This window comes from Dendrobates tinctorius, unplaced genomic scaffold (assembly GCF_039654945.1).
Source record: "Dendrobates tinctorius isolate UK_male_01 unplaced genomic scaffold, ASM3965494v1 ptg000003l, whole genome shotgun sequence".
Classification (NCBI taxonomy): Eukaryota; Metazoa; Chordata; class Amphibia; order Anura; family Dendrobatidae; genus Dendrobates; species Dendrobates tinctorius.
Window position 1 is genome coordinate 90,952,250 of NW_027361671.1, and position 16,161 is coordinate 90,968,410.

Sequence of the window (16,161 nt, forward strand, 5' to 3'; positions counted from 1 at the left end):
AATCAAAATATTGTCCAAATAAATGTTCAAAAACTTATCCACAAAGTCCCGGAAAATATCATTCATGAAAGATTGGAAGACAGAAGGGGCGTTAGTGAGCCCAAAAGGCATCACCAGGTACTCAAAATGTCCCTCCGGAGTATTAAACGCCGTCTTCCATTCATCCCCGTGTTTGATACGCATAAGATTATACGCCCCCCTGAGGTCAAGCTTGGTAAACCAACTAGCACCTTTAACTCTGGAAAATAAATCAGAAATCAGGGGTAACAGATACTGATATTTAACAGTGATTTTATTAAGAGAACGATAATCAATACACGGCCTTAATGAACCATCTTTCTTGGCCACAAAAAAAAAAAAAGCACCTAAAGGTGAAGAGGATGGTCTAATATCACCCTTCTCCAACGACTCCTTAATATAGGATCGCATAGCATCATGTTCAGGTACAGATAAGTTGAAAAGCCGACCCTTGGGAAATTTACAACCGGGCACTAAGTCAATCGTGCAATCATAACTCCTATGAGGAGGCAAAGACGCAGACTCATTCTCACTAAATACATCAGAAAAATCAGCCAAATAATCAGGAATATCATGAGACTGGGGAGAGGTGGAGAAAACAGGAGTGTCACTAAGAACACAATGACAACCCCAACTCACCACAGACACAGATTTCCAATCCAAAACAGGATTATGGGTCTGCAACCACAGAAAACCCAGAACAGTAATATCATGTAAATTATGCAACACCAAAAATGTACAATTCTCTTGGTCCGGGGCGACCACCCGCATTATCACCTGGGTCCAAAACTGGGGTTTATTCTCCGCCAAGGGGGTAGCATCAATACCCCTCAAAGGAATTGGGGTCCACAGGGGTATCATGGGAAACCCACAATGTTTGGCAAAGTCAAAATCCAACATCACAAAACAATCACTGACCTCAGGGAGACCAGTCAAAGAAAACACTGCTGCAGCCGGCAAAGGCGCTCAATCAGTGAAATCCTAGGTGCATTGCTCCCTGGGAAATACGAATATGCAAATAAAGTCCGTGGAGCCTCATTTAAGAGTCTAAAACATGGGACTAGCCAGATCTTCCTCCAGGGAAGGAGCCAGCCAAGGAGTGACTCCTTTCGGAAACCACCTTTACCACCATATTAAGTGGCCCTTTAAGTCAATATCCAGCTCTTTACGAGTTTACAGATATGAGAGAGAAATTAAATGGGAAATCGGAGACCTTGGAGAAATTCCAACTCTGGGGGGGCGCTATACACTTATTTCTCAGCGCCCTTAAAAAACGGCGCAGAGGAATAAGTACCCTTGACTGCCGCCGTTAAAAGGCGTATTGTTGGTCGTTAAGGGGTTAAAAATTAAATTACGGTATATTAGAGTTGAGCAGAAAAATTCAAGAGACCCTTGCCCAGCTGCCATATTGGTAGTCTGTGACACTCGAACCAGAGCTCTGCAAACTTTCTCCTACTTGTCTACTGATCAGAAGAGGTGTTGGGGATACAGGCAGGTAGGAGGAGGCTCACAGGACTGTGGTCTGGCAAACGCAGACTACTAACATGGCCGCTGGACCAGAGTCCTACATATCTTTTGACTAAACTGTAATATTTATAGTCGAAGATACACTTTAGATAAGGTTTATCTATCTGCTTCAAAAACATTACTTAGGATAAGTTAAGGAGCTTCATTTAGGATAAGTTCACTCCATTGATTTCGGGGGAAAAGAAGTCATCACCTGTGTACAGGATAGGCCATAATGCCCATCCACTGTGACCCCCACTAATTGCCAGAACGAGGTATTTACATACCCATTAGAATGGATTATCAGCTCAATCTCCACTATTCATTCTCTATGTGATCTCTGCTCCATTCTAATGGGGATAAAAGTGCCTGATTCTGGCAATCGCTGAGGATTACAGTGGTCGAACCTCCACAATCTTTATGTTAGCACCTATGCTGTGGATAGGCTATAATGTCTCTACACCCGACAACCTCTTAAGCCCAGCTAATTCTTCAGACATAGTGTCACAACTGCAGCCTCAGACGTGGCCCAGCAGGCGCTTCCACGCAGACGGCGCGGGGCAGACGTCCCCCGGGGACGCAATATGGACCCTCTATACCACAGAGGTGGACCCAGGCCTACCCGAATTAGGGAATGGCAGCGACCGGGATTCTGTGGCAGCTGAGCATGTGGACAAGGACACGTAGGACTTGATGACACCACACAACTTCAGGTATAAATAAAGTAAAGTTTACTTAAAATAAAGTCACAGTACATTGACAAAACCAGGACACACGAGGTCATCAGGACACACGAGGTCATCAGGATACACGAGGTCATCCAGACGCAGGCAGGACATCAGGGTCACCCACAGGACATCAGAGTCACCGGCAGACATCAGACGGGAGTCGTTTGGTTCCGGACATCCAACACAACCTACAGGCACCACTGCAGTCATCCAGCTCCAGGCAGAGGTCATCAGGTTCCAAACTGCGGTCGACAGGCTCTGGGCATCGGACCTGGGAAGGAACTCAAGCATGATGGTACCAACACTGCAGGATTGCTGGGCCTGCATGGAGCTAGCACCGCATGGTAGTCAGAGCACAGCAGGAACACCGGTTACAAGAGTCTCAGAGTCACTGGGTGCGGGGCTCCAAACACAGAGGGATTCCAGGAACATAACACAGCAGACAGTTCAGACATAGGTAAGGGATAGGTACAGGATCAAGGATTCAAGCCTGGATACACCGCCTCCAGGCCAGGGCAAATTTAGATGGGGTCAGGTACAGGATCAGGGATTCAGGCCCGGATATACAGCCTCCGGGCAGGGCGAGGGAACAGGACAAAGCAGGGAATTTGGTACCATAACCGAGACAGCCATGGCAAAGTCCAGGAGCTTTGTGAGTAGCTCTAGCCCCACCCATAGGGCAGATAAGTTTATAAAGGAGCTTCCCCTCAGCAATTGGCTGGGGACAGCATTTCAAGTACACACACTAACCCTGATAAAAGCAGGGAAGGTATGGCTGCGCATGCCCTAAGCACCCACAGAAACCATTGCTGCACAATCAGTGCAGGAACTGCAGCCTAGACACACGTGGAAAGTCATGCACCAGCTGCAAATGACCTCACAACCCGCGGACAGCTTCCACAGCGGCGACCAGGGACCGCACATGTGAATGGTCAAGCAGCAGAGCAAAGACCTAACACCACATGTGCAGCTACGCAGCAGAGCAGGGAACTGAGCAGGCTCCACACAGGTAAAAGCCAGCAGTATCCCAGCTCAATTAGGGGGAAAGGAGTAAGGGGTTAAAGCAAAAAACATGCATTGTCACGCCGACAATCAAATACAAACAGAACGGTGTGACACATAGAATATACAGTTGAAACCAGACGTTTACATACACTATATAAAAAGACTCATTTATGTTTTTCTCAGTATCTGACATCAAATCAGAATAAACCTTTCCCTTTTAAGGTCAATTAGGATTACCATAATTATTAATATTTGTCAAATGCCAGAATAATGAGAGACAGAGAATGTTTTAAGGTATTTTTATTACTTATGGCAACGTCAAAAATTTACATACACTAAGATTACTATGCCTTTAAACAATTCTGGACTGATGATGTCATGTGTTTGGAAGCTTCTGATGCAGTTGATGAACACTTCTTCTTTGTGTAGCATCATGGGAAAGTCTAAAGAAATCAGCCAAGATATCAGGAAGAGAAATGTGGACTCGCACAAGTCTGGATCATCCTTGGGTACAATCTAAAGAGACCTGAAGGTGCCTCGTTCATCTGTACAAACAATTATACGCAAGTACAAACAAGATGGGAATGTTCAGCCATCATACTGCTCAGGAAGGAGATGGGTTCTGTGTCCCAGAGATGAACGTGCTTTGGTCCAACATGTGCATATTAACCCAAGGACAAAAGCAAAAGACCTTGAGAAGATGACAGCAGAAGCTGGTAAGATTGTTCCAATATCCACAGTGAAACAAGTACTATATCAACATAGGCAGAAAGGCGTTCACGCGTTCAGTATTTGGTGAGTTTTTTGCATCAGTGTTTGCAAGCCAGAGCCAGGAGTGGGTGATAAATACAGAAGTGGTGATGTGTTTCTATTATACTTTTCCTCTGCTTGTTCCACTCCTGGTTTTGGCTTATAAATACTGATGTAAAATACTGACCAAATACTGATAGTGTGAACAGGGCTGCCACTAGGAATTTCGGGGCCCCATACTGGCGAAAGTTTTGAGACCCCCTTGAGACTCCGTCCAGGCTCCATCCCAACTCCGCCTCCACCCCTCGAACTGTCCACAGTCCCACCATCTTGTCTTGGAAAAACTCCATTTCTGCACCGTGTCCTCACCAATCACACATTAACAGTTCCCATCACCAGATCACACATATAGTCAGAATCTTTTGTTTTGGCCAAAAGATTTTTGAATCTGCCACCATGACAAGGCAGACTCTTTTGGCCGAGCTCTAGTCTACTCTAACCTATTAATCATTTGTTAAAATATCCAATACAATTAAGGTATATTTGTATTTATTTTTCAATGTTTAAAATGACCAATAATACCAAATACAAGTGACAAATACCAACGCACCAGGACATACATACAAGGAACAAATACCGCCACACCATGACCAGACCACATATTACCACCACAGTGACTGAATAATACTAGATACAAGGAAAAAATACCACCTCACAATGACCAGACAACATATTACCACCACAGTGACCGAATAATACAAGGAACAAATACAACCACACCATGACCAGACTACATTTTACCACCTTATAGTGATCTATAATACCACATACAAGGAAAAAATACAGCCACACTGTGACCAGACCACATATTACCACCACTTAGTGACCGAATACTACAACACTGATCATTAATAAAAAAAATACTAATATCACCATGAGTACTATTATACACAGGAGATCTGTACTTCGTATACAGTGTCCGTGTAAGGTAATATAGTGGTCAGTGACATTATACACAGGAGCTCTGTATACAGCATATAGTGTCAGTGTACAGGTAATATAGTCATCACTGGTGACATACACAGGAGCTCTGTTATATAGTGTCAGTGTACAGGTAATACAGTGATCAACAGTGACATTATACACAGGAGTCCTGTATATAGTATCAGTGTACAGGTAATACAGTGATCCCCAGTGACATTATACACAGGAGCTCTGTAGATAGTGTCAGTGTACAGGTAATACAGTGATCAACAGTGACATTATACACAGGAGTCCTGTATATAGTATCAGTGTACAGGTAATACAGTGATCACCAGTGACATTATACACAGGAGCTCTCTATATAGTGTCAGTGTACAGGTAATACAGTGATTACTGGTGACATTGTACACAGGAACTCTATATATAGTGCCAGTGTAAAGGTATTACAGTGATCACTGGTGACATAGAATCATAGAATCGTAGAGTTGGAAGGGACCTCCTGGGCCATCTGGTCCAATCCCCTGCTCAAAGCAGGATTCGCTAAATCATCCCAGATAGATGTCTGTCCAGCCTCTGTTTGAAGACTTCTATTGAAGGAGAACTCACCACCTCTACACAGGAGCTCTGTATACAGTGTCAGTGTATAGTGTCAGTGTAAAGGTAACACACTGACTTACCAGTGACGTCTCTAGGTGAAGTCCTTCATCTTCGCTTTTCATCTTCATCCAGCACAGACCGCCATCACTTCTTCCAGCCAGGGCTCATCTCTGCAGGAAATAACACCGTTATCTAGAGCACCACTGGTAGAGCACATTACTTATTTTTTTCCCAACTTCTACACTACACCACTTGAAGAAAAAAGGCGACATAGTGTCGCTCTGCACAGTAACAAGACCTCCCATTGAAAACAGTATCCTCAATATTATTTTCATGCACTACTACCATTTATTTACTGCAGTGTATTTGCTTACTGATTTTTTTTATCTTAGGTTTTGCTCTGCATTATTAACCTTTGAGCAACACCCCCTTGTAAAGACCATAACAATTAGCACTAAGTAAAAGCTTCATATGTCTGGAACTGCATGGCGGATTTAAAAAGGTAAAACAAATATCCCCCTGTGATAAGCAGCTTATTGTCTATGGACTTTGTACACAAAGAGCCTGGTGAGGGTAGGTGTAGCTTTCTCAGTACTGCTTCATTCTAAATGTGTCAGAACAGCTGCACCCAGTAATCTAAGTGAGACATCACTGGATTCAGACTATCTGTCCTTACATCAGGCTGCTCTCAGATGAGGTAGCAAAAACATGCTGACAGATTCACTTTAACCCCTTAAGGAACAGGGGTGTTTCCATTTTTGCGTTTCCAGTTTTTGGTCCCCTTCTTCCCACGGCCATAACTTTTTTATTTTTCTGCCAATATGGCCATGTGAGGGCTTGTTTTTTGTGGGACGAGTTGTACTTTTGAAAGGTACCATTGATTTTACCATATGTACTGGAAAATGGGAAACAAATTCCAAATGCAGTGAAATTGGAAAAAGTACACTTGTTTTTTTGGATTTTTTTTTACCATGTTCACTAAATGCTAAAACTGACCTGTCATTATGATTTGCCAGATCAATACAAGTTAACAGACACCAAACATGTCTAGGTTCTTCTTTATCTAGGTGGTGAACAAAAATTCCAAATATTGTAGAAAAAAAAAAAAAGAAAAAAAAAAATTTAATTTTCCCAGACCCGTAGGGTTTCCATTTTTGGGTTTTGAGGCTGGGTGAGGGCTTATTTTTTGTGCGCCGATCTGACATTTTTATGGATACCATTTTGATCGCTCGTTATTTAATTTTATTGCAATGTTGCAGCGACCAAAAAAAGTAATTATGGCGTTTCAATTTTTTTTCTCGCTACACTGTTTAGCGATCAGGTTAATTCTTTTTTTCATTGCTATATCAGGCAATTCTGAACCCGGCGATAACAAATATGTGTATGTTTGATTTTTTTTATTGTTTTATTTTGAATGGGGCGAAAGGGGGGTGATTTGAACTTTTATATAGTTATTTTTTTAATATTTTTAAAAACATTTTTCTTACTTGCTTCAATAGTCCCCATGGAAGACTAGAAGTTGCACTTGTCTGATTGCTTATGCTACATAGAGCAGGGCTACAGCCCTGCTCTATGTAGCAGATATGCTCACTTGCTATGAGTGCCGACCGCTGGGCGACCCTCATAGCTATCCGACTATGACAACCACAGGGGTCTCCTGCCCCGGGTTGTCATGCCAACCCATCGGTGACCTGCGATCATGTGACACGAGCGCCAATGGGAGGAGGTAATGATGTGCTTCCAGCACGTGCATGTTAAATGCTGCTGTCAGAGTTTGACAGCGGCATTTAACATGTTAACAGCCGTGGGTGGATCACGATTCCACCCAAGGCTGTATCGGGCATATGTCAGCTCATCAGATCAGCTGTCATGTGCCGGAAAAGGTGCGGGCTCATCTCCAGAGCCCGCACCAAACAGTGGGAGGCATCCAATGACGGACTCTGTCTGCCATTGGACTTTAAGGGGTTAAGGGCTTTTTCAGACATCTGCGACCATTGGATAATCAAAAAACACAGATAAAGTAACGGGGCTAAGAGCATATGCGTATCAAGCTCTCCCCAAATACAAAAAAAAATATCAACACAGTGGAGTACTCCAGATACAGTATTGAAAACTAAGAAAAAAATGAGTAGCAGCAAGCCACAATTCGCGGATGTGACACCCACGTATTAGGACGCTTAGTGGGGACGGGCTTTCAAAAAATCCCCTCCACTATGCTGTAACATCTGGTCGCTGCGGATTAAACGCTGCGGCTGTATGCAGCCTTCAATCCGCAGCAAATCCAGATGTAATACGTCCCGTGGAAACATACCCTAAAGATATAAGTTTTATTGAAAAATCACAATAAAAACAGATAAGACAAAATCCATATGGAAATAGTACATACAACTGGAGGAGACATTAAAGGAAGGCAGGGGGTAGGTGTAGGGTCAAGAAATAATTGGACCTGGGAAAGCTGGGTGAGTATCATAAATGCACATGGATGGTGCTAAATAGGGGTCAGTGCAAGAATTAATAAAATACATCCATGTGCCAGTGCCACAACAAAACACAACACCCATTCAGAGGCTTACCCATGGTAGGTCCAGGCCGCGGCAGCCCCTGACTTGCGTTTTATGTACTAGCTTTTTCAAAGGGGAGTAGAACCATTGCGACCATTGGTCTGATTTCAGATCACAAGGCACAGACTGACCATACATCTCCTGAACAGGGTGTGACACCTACATAGGAATACATCAAGCTGTGACGGCCGGTCCGTGCTTTAGTGGCCCATGCTGAAACCGATTGGCGCAGACGTCAGACTGAGCCCTAAGGCTGGGGGTCACACTTGCGAGTGTGATTCGAGAAACTCACGCGAGTCTCCCCATCAATACCCGGCAGTGCCCCCAACGATCAGGACCGGAGTGTGCGGCTGCATGTATTTCTATGCAGCCGCACACTCCGTCCTGAGTGCCGGTGGCAGTGTCGGGTATTGATGCACGAGTTTCTCGCATCACACTCGCAAGTGTGACCCCGGCTTAATAGTTCTGATGGTTTGATGTTGACACCAGCTTCTGAGAGTGACTACAACCCTTGTCCCACCAGAGTTAGGCTATGTGCACACGAATGCAGACATTTCCTGAGGAAAACCGGACTCCTTCCCAGGAAATCTGTAATTTTTTTTCACGTTTTTTTCGCGTTTTTAATCGCTTTTTTCACGTTTTTTTCCGGAGCATCCTAATACAATGAAATACGCAAAATTTCTGCAAAATTAATGAACATGCTGCGTTTTTTTCCGCAATGCATTTTTTTTGCGGAAAAAAAACACATCATGGGCACAAAAATTGCGGATTTCATTATAATAATAGGATGCTTAATGTATGCGCTTTTTAAGCGTTTTTACAGGGGAAAAACGCTAAAAAAAGCGAAAAATCCTGAACGTGTGAACACAGCCTTTCACCCATTGCTGGACTGGAACTGAAACTCAGCCCTGGCATTTGAGAGCAGACAGGCTGTGGAGAATGTGAATTATTTTCGCGCAGTTGTGGGTTATGGCTGATTTGGGTATAGCTCATATTTTTTTAAATAAAAATTGCTGTAAACTGCACTTTATCATCGACAGACAAAACTGAATTGACATAATGTAGAATATAAATTTCCCTCTATGTTCCAACTGCAGGCACGGACATATTTGTAATAAATGATCCCAAAAACACGATGCTTGATAGTACCAGAAAAGTGAGATGTCTGAAACCTAAAGCGGCTTATTTTGTCCTTTCAGATTTGAAACTATTTCATGCCTGCAGCGTCTATTCTTTCAGTGTTTTTCACCCGTTCTAAAAAAACGGAAAAAATCTCATTAAAAAAAGCATAAATATCAAGGCAATTTTCCTGCCTAGCATTTTTCTTGCCAAGAATCATGTTTTTGGTGCAGAAACGTCTTCAACAAATGCTTATTGTGTATCATTATCAGTGCACACAGCAGACTATAGGGCCTGTCACACTAAGCGATATCGCTAGCAATATCGCTATAACGTCACTGGTTTTTGTGACGTTATAGCGATATCGCCATGTCTGACACTTACATCCGACCGCTCCCCGCTGATCGCGCGAGAACGTCCAGGACCGTTTATGGTCGTCAGCTTCCTGCTGGGCTTCCTGTGGCGTCGATGAGCGACACGTGGACGCTGGCGGGAGGACGTCAGGATCGCCGCGTCTGACAGGTAAGTAGCGACCCCCGACCCCTGCGATGTCGCTGGTGAGATCTGCCTGTGTGGCAGCTCACTAGCGACCACTTAGCGATGTACCAGCGATCCTGACCGCGTCATATCACTGGTCCGGATCGCTGGTGCATCGCTAAGTGTGACAGTACCTTTACTAGATACTGGCTTCAACAATTCTTGGACAGGAGAAAGGTGCATGTACACTGGCAGACTGCAGCCGTTAAAATGGCTTTCCACAGATTTGTCATGTAACTGTAGGAACGTGATTTCCAAAGTTGCAGTTTCATGCTGAATAGATTCTCTTCATCTTCTCACAGTGTTCTGCTGAGTAAAGCAGATGACAATCTAGTCACAAATCACATTCCTGCAGTGACATGATGACCGCTCCTACCAACAAGCAGAGCTGAATCCTGACACTGTAAATACTGCACACTGTCAATTATTCCGTACACTGTCCTGCTTGCTGGAAGTTTCCTTTGGGGTGAAAATTCCCTTAGCGGCTGTGGTCAGCCAGCGTAAATGCACCTTTTTAAAGAGAACCTGTCAGCAAGTAAATACATGACTGTAATGGCGCTCTAAGGGTGAGATCACACTGGGCGTTTTTTCAGCGTTTTTGTTTTCCGCAGCAAAACCTGATCTCTTGAAAGGAAAGAAGCTGCAGGAAAAAAAAAGCATGTTTTCCTTTTTTTTTTCTTGCGCTTTTGATTCGTTTTTTAGCATTTTGTTTGTGGCAGTTTTGGCGTGCGTGCTGATAAATTTTAGTATTGAAAAAAAAAAGTCATATTCCAAAGAATGAGGCTTTGTTACAAAAAATGCTGCAAAAAATGATACCTGCATTTTGGTGCTTTTTTTTTTCAGTTTTTCACCACGTTAATTTCAAGGGGTGAAAAACGCTGGAAAAACGCTGAAAGTGACCAGCTCTATAGCCAAAAAAAAATAGCAAAATACTGAGAACAAAAAAACCACACTGTGTGCATGAGATTTCTGAAATCTCATAGACATAGCTGATACTGTCAATCGCAGCTGGAAATTAGCATAAAAAAGCAACAAAAAAAGCAGTAAAAACGCCCAGTGTGAACTTAGCCTAAGGCCACATGTACACATTCAGTATTTGGTGATTTTTTTACCTCAGTATTTGTAAGCTAAAACCAGGAGTGGGTGATAAATCCAGACGTGGTGACGTGTTTCTATTATACTTTTCCTCTGACCGTTCCTCTCCTGGTTTTGGCTTTTACAGATACTGAGGTAAAAAGCTCACCAAATACTCGATGTGTGCATGTGGCCTAATACTGATTACACTGATATCTTTGGTGCAGAAATCCGCTGTGTTGTTCTTCTGTAATCACCATGTGACCTTTTCTGCTAATGAGATTTCGGTGCTCAGGTGCCGAACTGTTTAACTCATCAGTTTTTCATAGACTTCATTGTTAAAAAATGGATCCAGTTGAAACCATTTTCTTTTAGCCGGACAAAACAATTGGATCTGCACAACTTTGTTGTTAACGGATTGCTGCTGGATCCGCTCTAACTGATGATACTGGACATGTGAACAGAGCCATACTTTAGGGAGACTAGCTTTTTCTGTCCTTGGCCATTATGGTCTGATCTCCTCACTGTTTGGACTCGGTGAGCTCATTCTACAGGTCATTAGACTCCATCTTTTCTAAAAGAATGGTTACAATTAGTGATGATTGAGTATACTCGTTGCTCCGGTTTCCCGAGCATGCTTGGGTGGTCTCCAAGTATTTGGCGTGCTCGGACATTTAGTTTTCATCGCCACAGCTGCATGATTTGCGGCTGCTGGACAGGCTGAATACATGTGAGGAATGCCTGTTTGTAAGGGAATTCCCACATGTATTCAGCCTATCTACAAGTCGCAAATCATGCAGCTGAGACGACGAAAACTAAATGTCCGACCACACCAAAATACTCAGAGATCACCCGAGCATGCTCGGGAAACCGGAGCAAAGAGTATACTCGCTCATCACTAGTTACAATACATCTAGGGATAGATGTGCCAACCATTCTTTCCTTATATTTTATGCTCCTCATTATATTTATATGTCATCCCCCATTACCTTTTTCATCTCTACTTACAAGTATGTCTTGTATCTTAGCTAAAACCTGGCAGCACATTAGACACTTTTATAATGTGTAGTGTATAATCGTTGCATATTTCAGGGTTATGTGCTTCTGAGATCTAATTAGTGCAGCCTTCCTCAGGCAAAAACTTTGTTATGACCTCGTATAATATGGGGCTAGGTGGTTTCACTTACCAGTTTGGGTCACTGACCCTTTTTCTGTTTGCTTAATGTTTTTCCTCATTGTTTATTATGTTTACACCCCAAATCCCTCCTAATCCTGGAGCTCAAACCTATGAAAGCAATTTATGAATGATCATAGCGCCATATGAAGGTAATTATCATCTACTTAATATTTTCTTCCCTGTGCCCCCCCCCCTGCCACACAAGACATGTCATGGTCTGTCTGGGCAGTGAGGTCTGCAGTAAGCGCAAGAGTTATAATCATTTAAAGGAATCTGTCAGCAGAATTTTTTCTGTGTAATCTGAGGACACCATGAGGTAGGGGTTAAAACAGTAAACTCAATGTTGTGTCACATACCGGCTATGTGGTGTTGTTTAATTAGGCTGAAGGATTAATCACCGTGTGATTATTATTGTTTTGACCAGTTTGTCTTGCGAGCACTGGTGTGACTCCGCCCCCTTATGTGATAAGCAGCTCACTGTCTATAGCTATGAGCATGAGAGGCTGGTGTGGGTGAGGATAGTGTTTTCAGCTCTGCTGCATTGCTAAATCTAAAAACTCTGTGTCAGAATGGCTGCACCCTGTAATCTAAGTGATAAATCGTTGGACTCAGGGTCTCTTTTCCTACATTATGCTGCTCTCAGATGAAATGACAAGAAACTGCAGAGATTTACCTTTTAAGTAAAAATTATTTAAACTACGCAGCTGTTCTGAATATAAAAGCAATGTATCAATACAGTCGCTTAGCTACTGGTGGGCGAGGGGAGGCCGTCGCCCTGGGCCCCATCACATGGAGGGGCCCACCCGGATCCATGGCCACTTCTGTCATTGAGCAGAAGGTGGCTGCGGCGCTCTCCATGTGTTAGAGACAGGGCTGCACACACAATGCCTGTTCTCCGTCTGAGAATCTGCATGCTCACACATCACCGAGTCATAGGCTGGACATCTGCCGGCCACAGCACCTGCAAGTGTGCACTCATCCTCGAAGTAAGGACTTACTGTATATTACAGGATTACCTGCAGCTTCCTCGCCTCAGTCACACAGTGAGTATTTGGCGCAGTAATTTACATCAGTGTTTGTAAGCTAAAAACCAGAGGCGAACAAACAGAGAAAAATAATAACATTCACTCTCACCTCTTCTGTGTTTTGGATCCTCTCCTGGTGTCTGGTAACAGATACTGATGAAAAATATCACCATTTAAGGCTAAGTTCACACTAGGCATGTTTGCTGCTTTTTTATGCCAATTTTCAGCAGTGTTTTACAGTACCAGCAAACCTACGAGATGTCAGAAATCACATACACACTTTGTTTTTTTGTCATCAGTATTTTGTGCTTTGCATGGTTTTTGGTCAAAGAGCATGTCGCTTCTTTCAGAGTTTTTCACCCATTGACTTGAATGGGTGGTGAAAAAATGCACCAAAAACACACGTATCATGTTTTGCTGTGTTTTTTTGTGACAAAACCTGATAGGGCAGCACAGTGGATCAGTTGTTCGCACTGCAGACTTGCATTCCTGGAGTCCTGGGTTTGAATCCCACCAAGGACAACATCTGCAAGGAGTTTGTATGTTCTCCCCGTGTTTGCGTGGGTTTCCTCCGGGTTTTCTGGTTTCCTCCCACAATCCAAAGACATACTGATAGGGAATTTAGATTGTGGACAGTGATGATAATGTGTGCAAAAACTGTAAGGGTGTGTGCACACGGTGCGTATTCTGCTTTGGAATTTTCTGCGCAGATTTCACTAAATCTGCAGGTCAAATGACCAGCATATTTAGGCCATGTGCACACGATGCAGATTTCCAGTGGATCCGCAGCGAATCTTACCGCGCAGAAGCGCTGCATATCCGCATTGTGATGTACAGTAGCATGTTAATAGAAAAAAACGCTGTGCAGACGCTGCAGATTTTTCCGTACGGTTTTCTTGTGGTTCAAAATATGCAGCATGTCACTTTTATGCGGTTTTCCACCTGCTCCATTCTACAAATCCGCAGGGGAAAACCCGCACAAAAACCGCAAGAAAACAGGAAGAAATCCGCAGGAAAAATGCAGGTCATTTGACTTGCGGATTTCTTCAATTCTGCGCGGAAAAATCCGCAGGGCAGAAAAGTACGTGTGCACGTAGCCTTAGTGCTTTTTTTTTTGTGCAGTTTTCCCCTGCGGTTTTCTAGAATGGAGCAGGTGGAAAACTGCACCAAAAACGCACAAAAGAAGTGACATGCTGCTTTTTTCATTCTGCACCAAATCCGCGCAGAAAAAAAAAGCAGCACGTGCACCGCGGATTTTGTTTCACATAGGCTGCAATGGTGCTGTACATCACATGCAGTTCTGCTGCGTATATGCAGGGCCAAATCTGCTGCGTATATGCAGCAGAAACGCACCGTGTGCACATAGCCTAAAGCGCTGTGGAATATGTTAGCACTATATAAAAAAAAAATATTATTATTATAGGGAATGTGACTTTTCAACACTTAACTTTATCAGCATGCACAAAAGACAAATCTAGCATGCGAAAAACTAAGGAAGACATTTTTTGTTTTCTTTTTCCTGCAGCTTCTTTCCTGACAATATATCAGGTTTTGCTGCAGAAGAAAAAAAACAAAAAAAAAAAACACTGAAAAAATGCCTAGTGTACCCTTAGAGTCCCCTAAATCCTTACTGACTGATCTGACAGTGTGAGCTGCAGTGAAGCAGGTGAGGTTGAAAGCGTTAAAGAAGTATTCCGGTTTCAAAACCTCCTGTCCCCTGATTGCCGTTTTAAAAAACAAACTGTCCTTTCCTCACCCTCTCCAGGACAGACTGCGGCATATGATCACTTCTATGATAACCGCCTCTCTGTCCGTGTGGTGTTTGCAGATACGCAGGATGCAGTGATGAGCCGCGAGACAATTTGGTGCTTACTAGAATAACGTTTATACGACTAGAGGGAACTTTACTCAGTCAAGGCTTGATCAGCAAAAAGGGGGTAACACAGGTTGCCCTCGCAGGGGCTCGATACAAGCAAACACAAAACGTTAGAACAGGACTACTCCCGGCAATAGCCGGTCACTATAGGGCCGCGGTATGGCAGACTACAGGTCCGTAATGATACAGTCACTTAGCTGTCCAGACGTCCCACACCGTTCGGGATGGTGGTCCTTCGGCGTAGTAGTTGCTGGGCCCAGTTGCTGAGGCGCTGGCGGAATCTTCACGCGCTCTGGCGCGCTGTTGACCCTGGAGCCCCACGGGGCTCGGCGGAGTCCTTGGACTGATAGGCCGTGTAATGTATAATAATTAGATCTGTCTCTTTAAGCAAGCCAGACTTATGGGACTTGGGGGGTGGAGACAAGAGGGAGAAGAAGGGAAGTTTCAGTTTCACTTCTGGGTAGCATGTGAATGCAACTGTTATGCTGTGTGCTGGAGGACGAAGAATAAAACATATCTAAAGTTTAATACCTTGAATTCTTCATAACGTGTGGATATTACAGGCCGCAGCCCCTGGACTGGGGCAAGCGGCAGCGATGTCGGGTGCCAAATAACGGGCCACCTGCACAGCTAATGGCTGCGACGGGGAATCCGCAGCAAGCAGAGGCTCAGCTCCTGCTGCGGATCGGAGCGGGACAGTGGTGGCCACCAACAACACTGCACTTGCCGCGGCCACTGGTGAGAGCGGGGCGGCTGCAGGTGGCGGGGGACAGGCCGCGGGCTGAGGAAAGGCGGCCGCAGGCTGAGGAGAGGCAGCAGCGGCCGCTGGTTGGACTGAGGCTGCAGCGGCCGCGGGCTGTAGCGGGGCGACGAGTCTCAGCTGTTCGTCTTGGCGCAGTCTCTCTGGGGCCTTCAGTGAGCGTTTTGCCTGGCCCTGGTAAGTTACTCTCGCTTGCAGTTGCTCCCTTCGTCTCCAGCTGCCTCTGTCCTGGTCTGCTGACTCATTGCCCGGGGAATTCCCCGCCCTCTTTATACTGGTCCCCCCCCTAGCTCTCCTGTCTGTCACAACGGACCGTCCCTGAACTATGTCCCCCGGTAACAGTTTCCCCCCGGAACCTGGATGACGGCTCCTTTGGTTCCGGCCCGGACACTCGACGGGGGGGGACCGTTCCTCCCACACTCGCACCGCACTTACATCCAGCTG

The 16,161-nt window shown here is 44.5% G+C and overlaps 2 protein-coding genes across 2 annotated transcripts in view; one reads left to right on the top strand and one right to left on the bottom strand.

The window, feature by feature from the left end:
- Window positions 1–5,717, bottom strand: part of SUDS3 (SDS3 homolog, SIN3A corepressor complex component) — an 81,849-nt gene extending 76,132 nt beyond the window's left edge. The window contains exon 1 of the mRNA XM_073559489.1: window positions 5,669–5,717. The gene's annotated coding sequence lies outside the window, so the exon portion shown is untranslated. The remainder of the gene's footprint in view (window positions 1–5,668) is intronic.
- A 7,237-nt stretch (window positions 5,718–12,954) lies between these two features.
- Window positions 12,955–16,161, top strand: part of TAOK3 (TAO kinase 3) — a 285,404-nt gene continuing 282,197 nt past the window's right edge. Inside the window, exon 1 of the mRNA XM_073559574.1 lies at window positions 12,955–13,099. The gene's annotated coding sequence lies outside the window, so the exon portion shown is untranslated. The remainder of the gene's footprint in view (window positions 13,100–16,161) is intronic.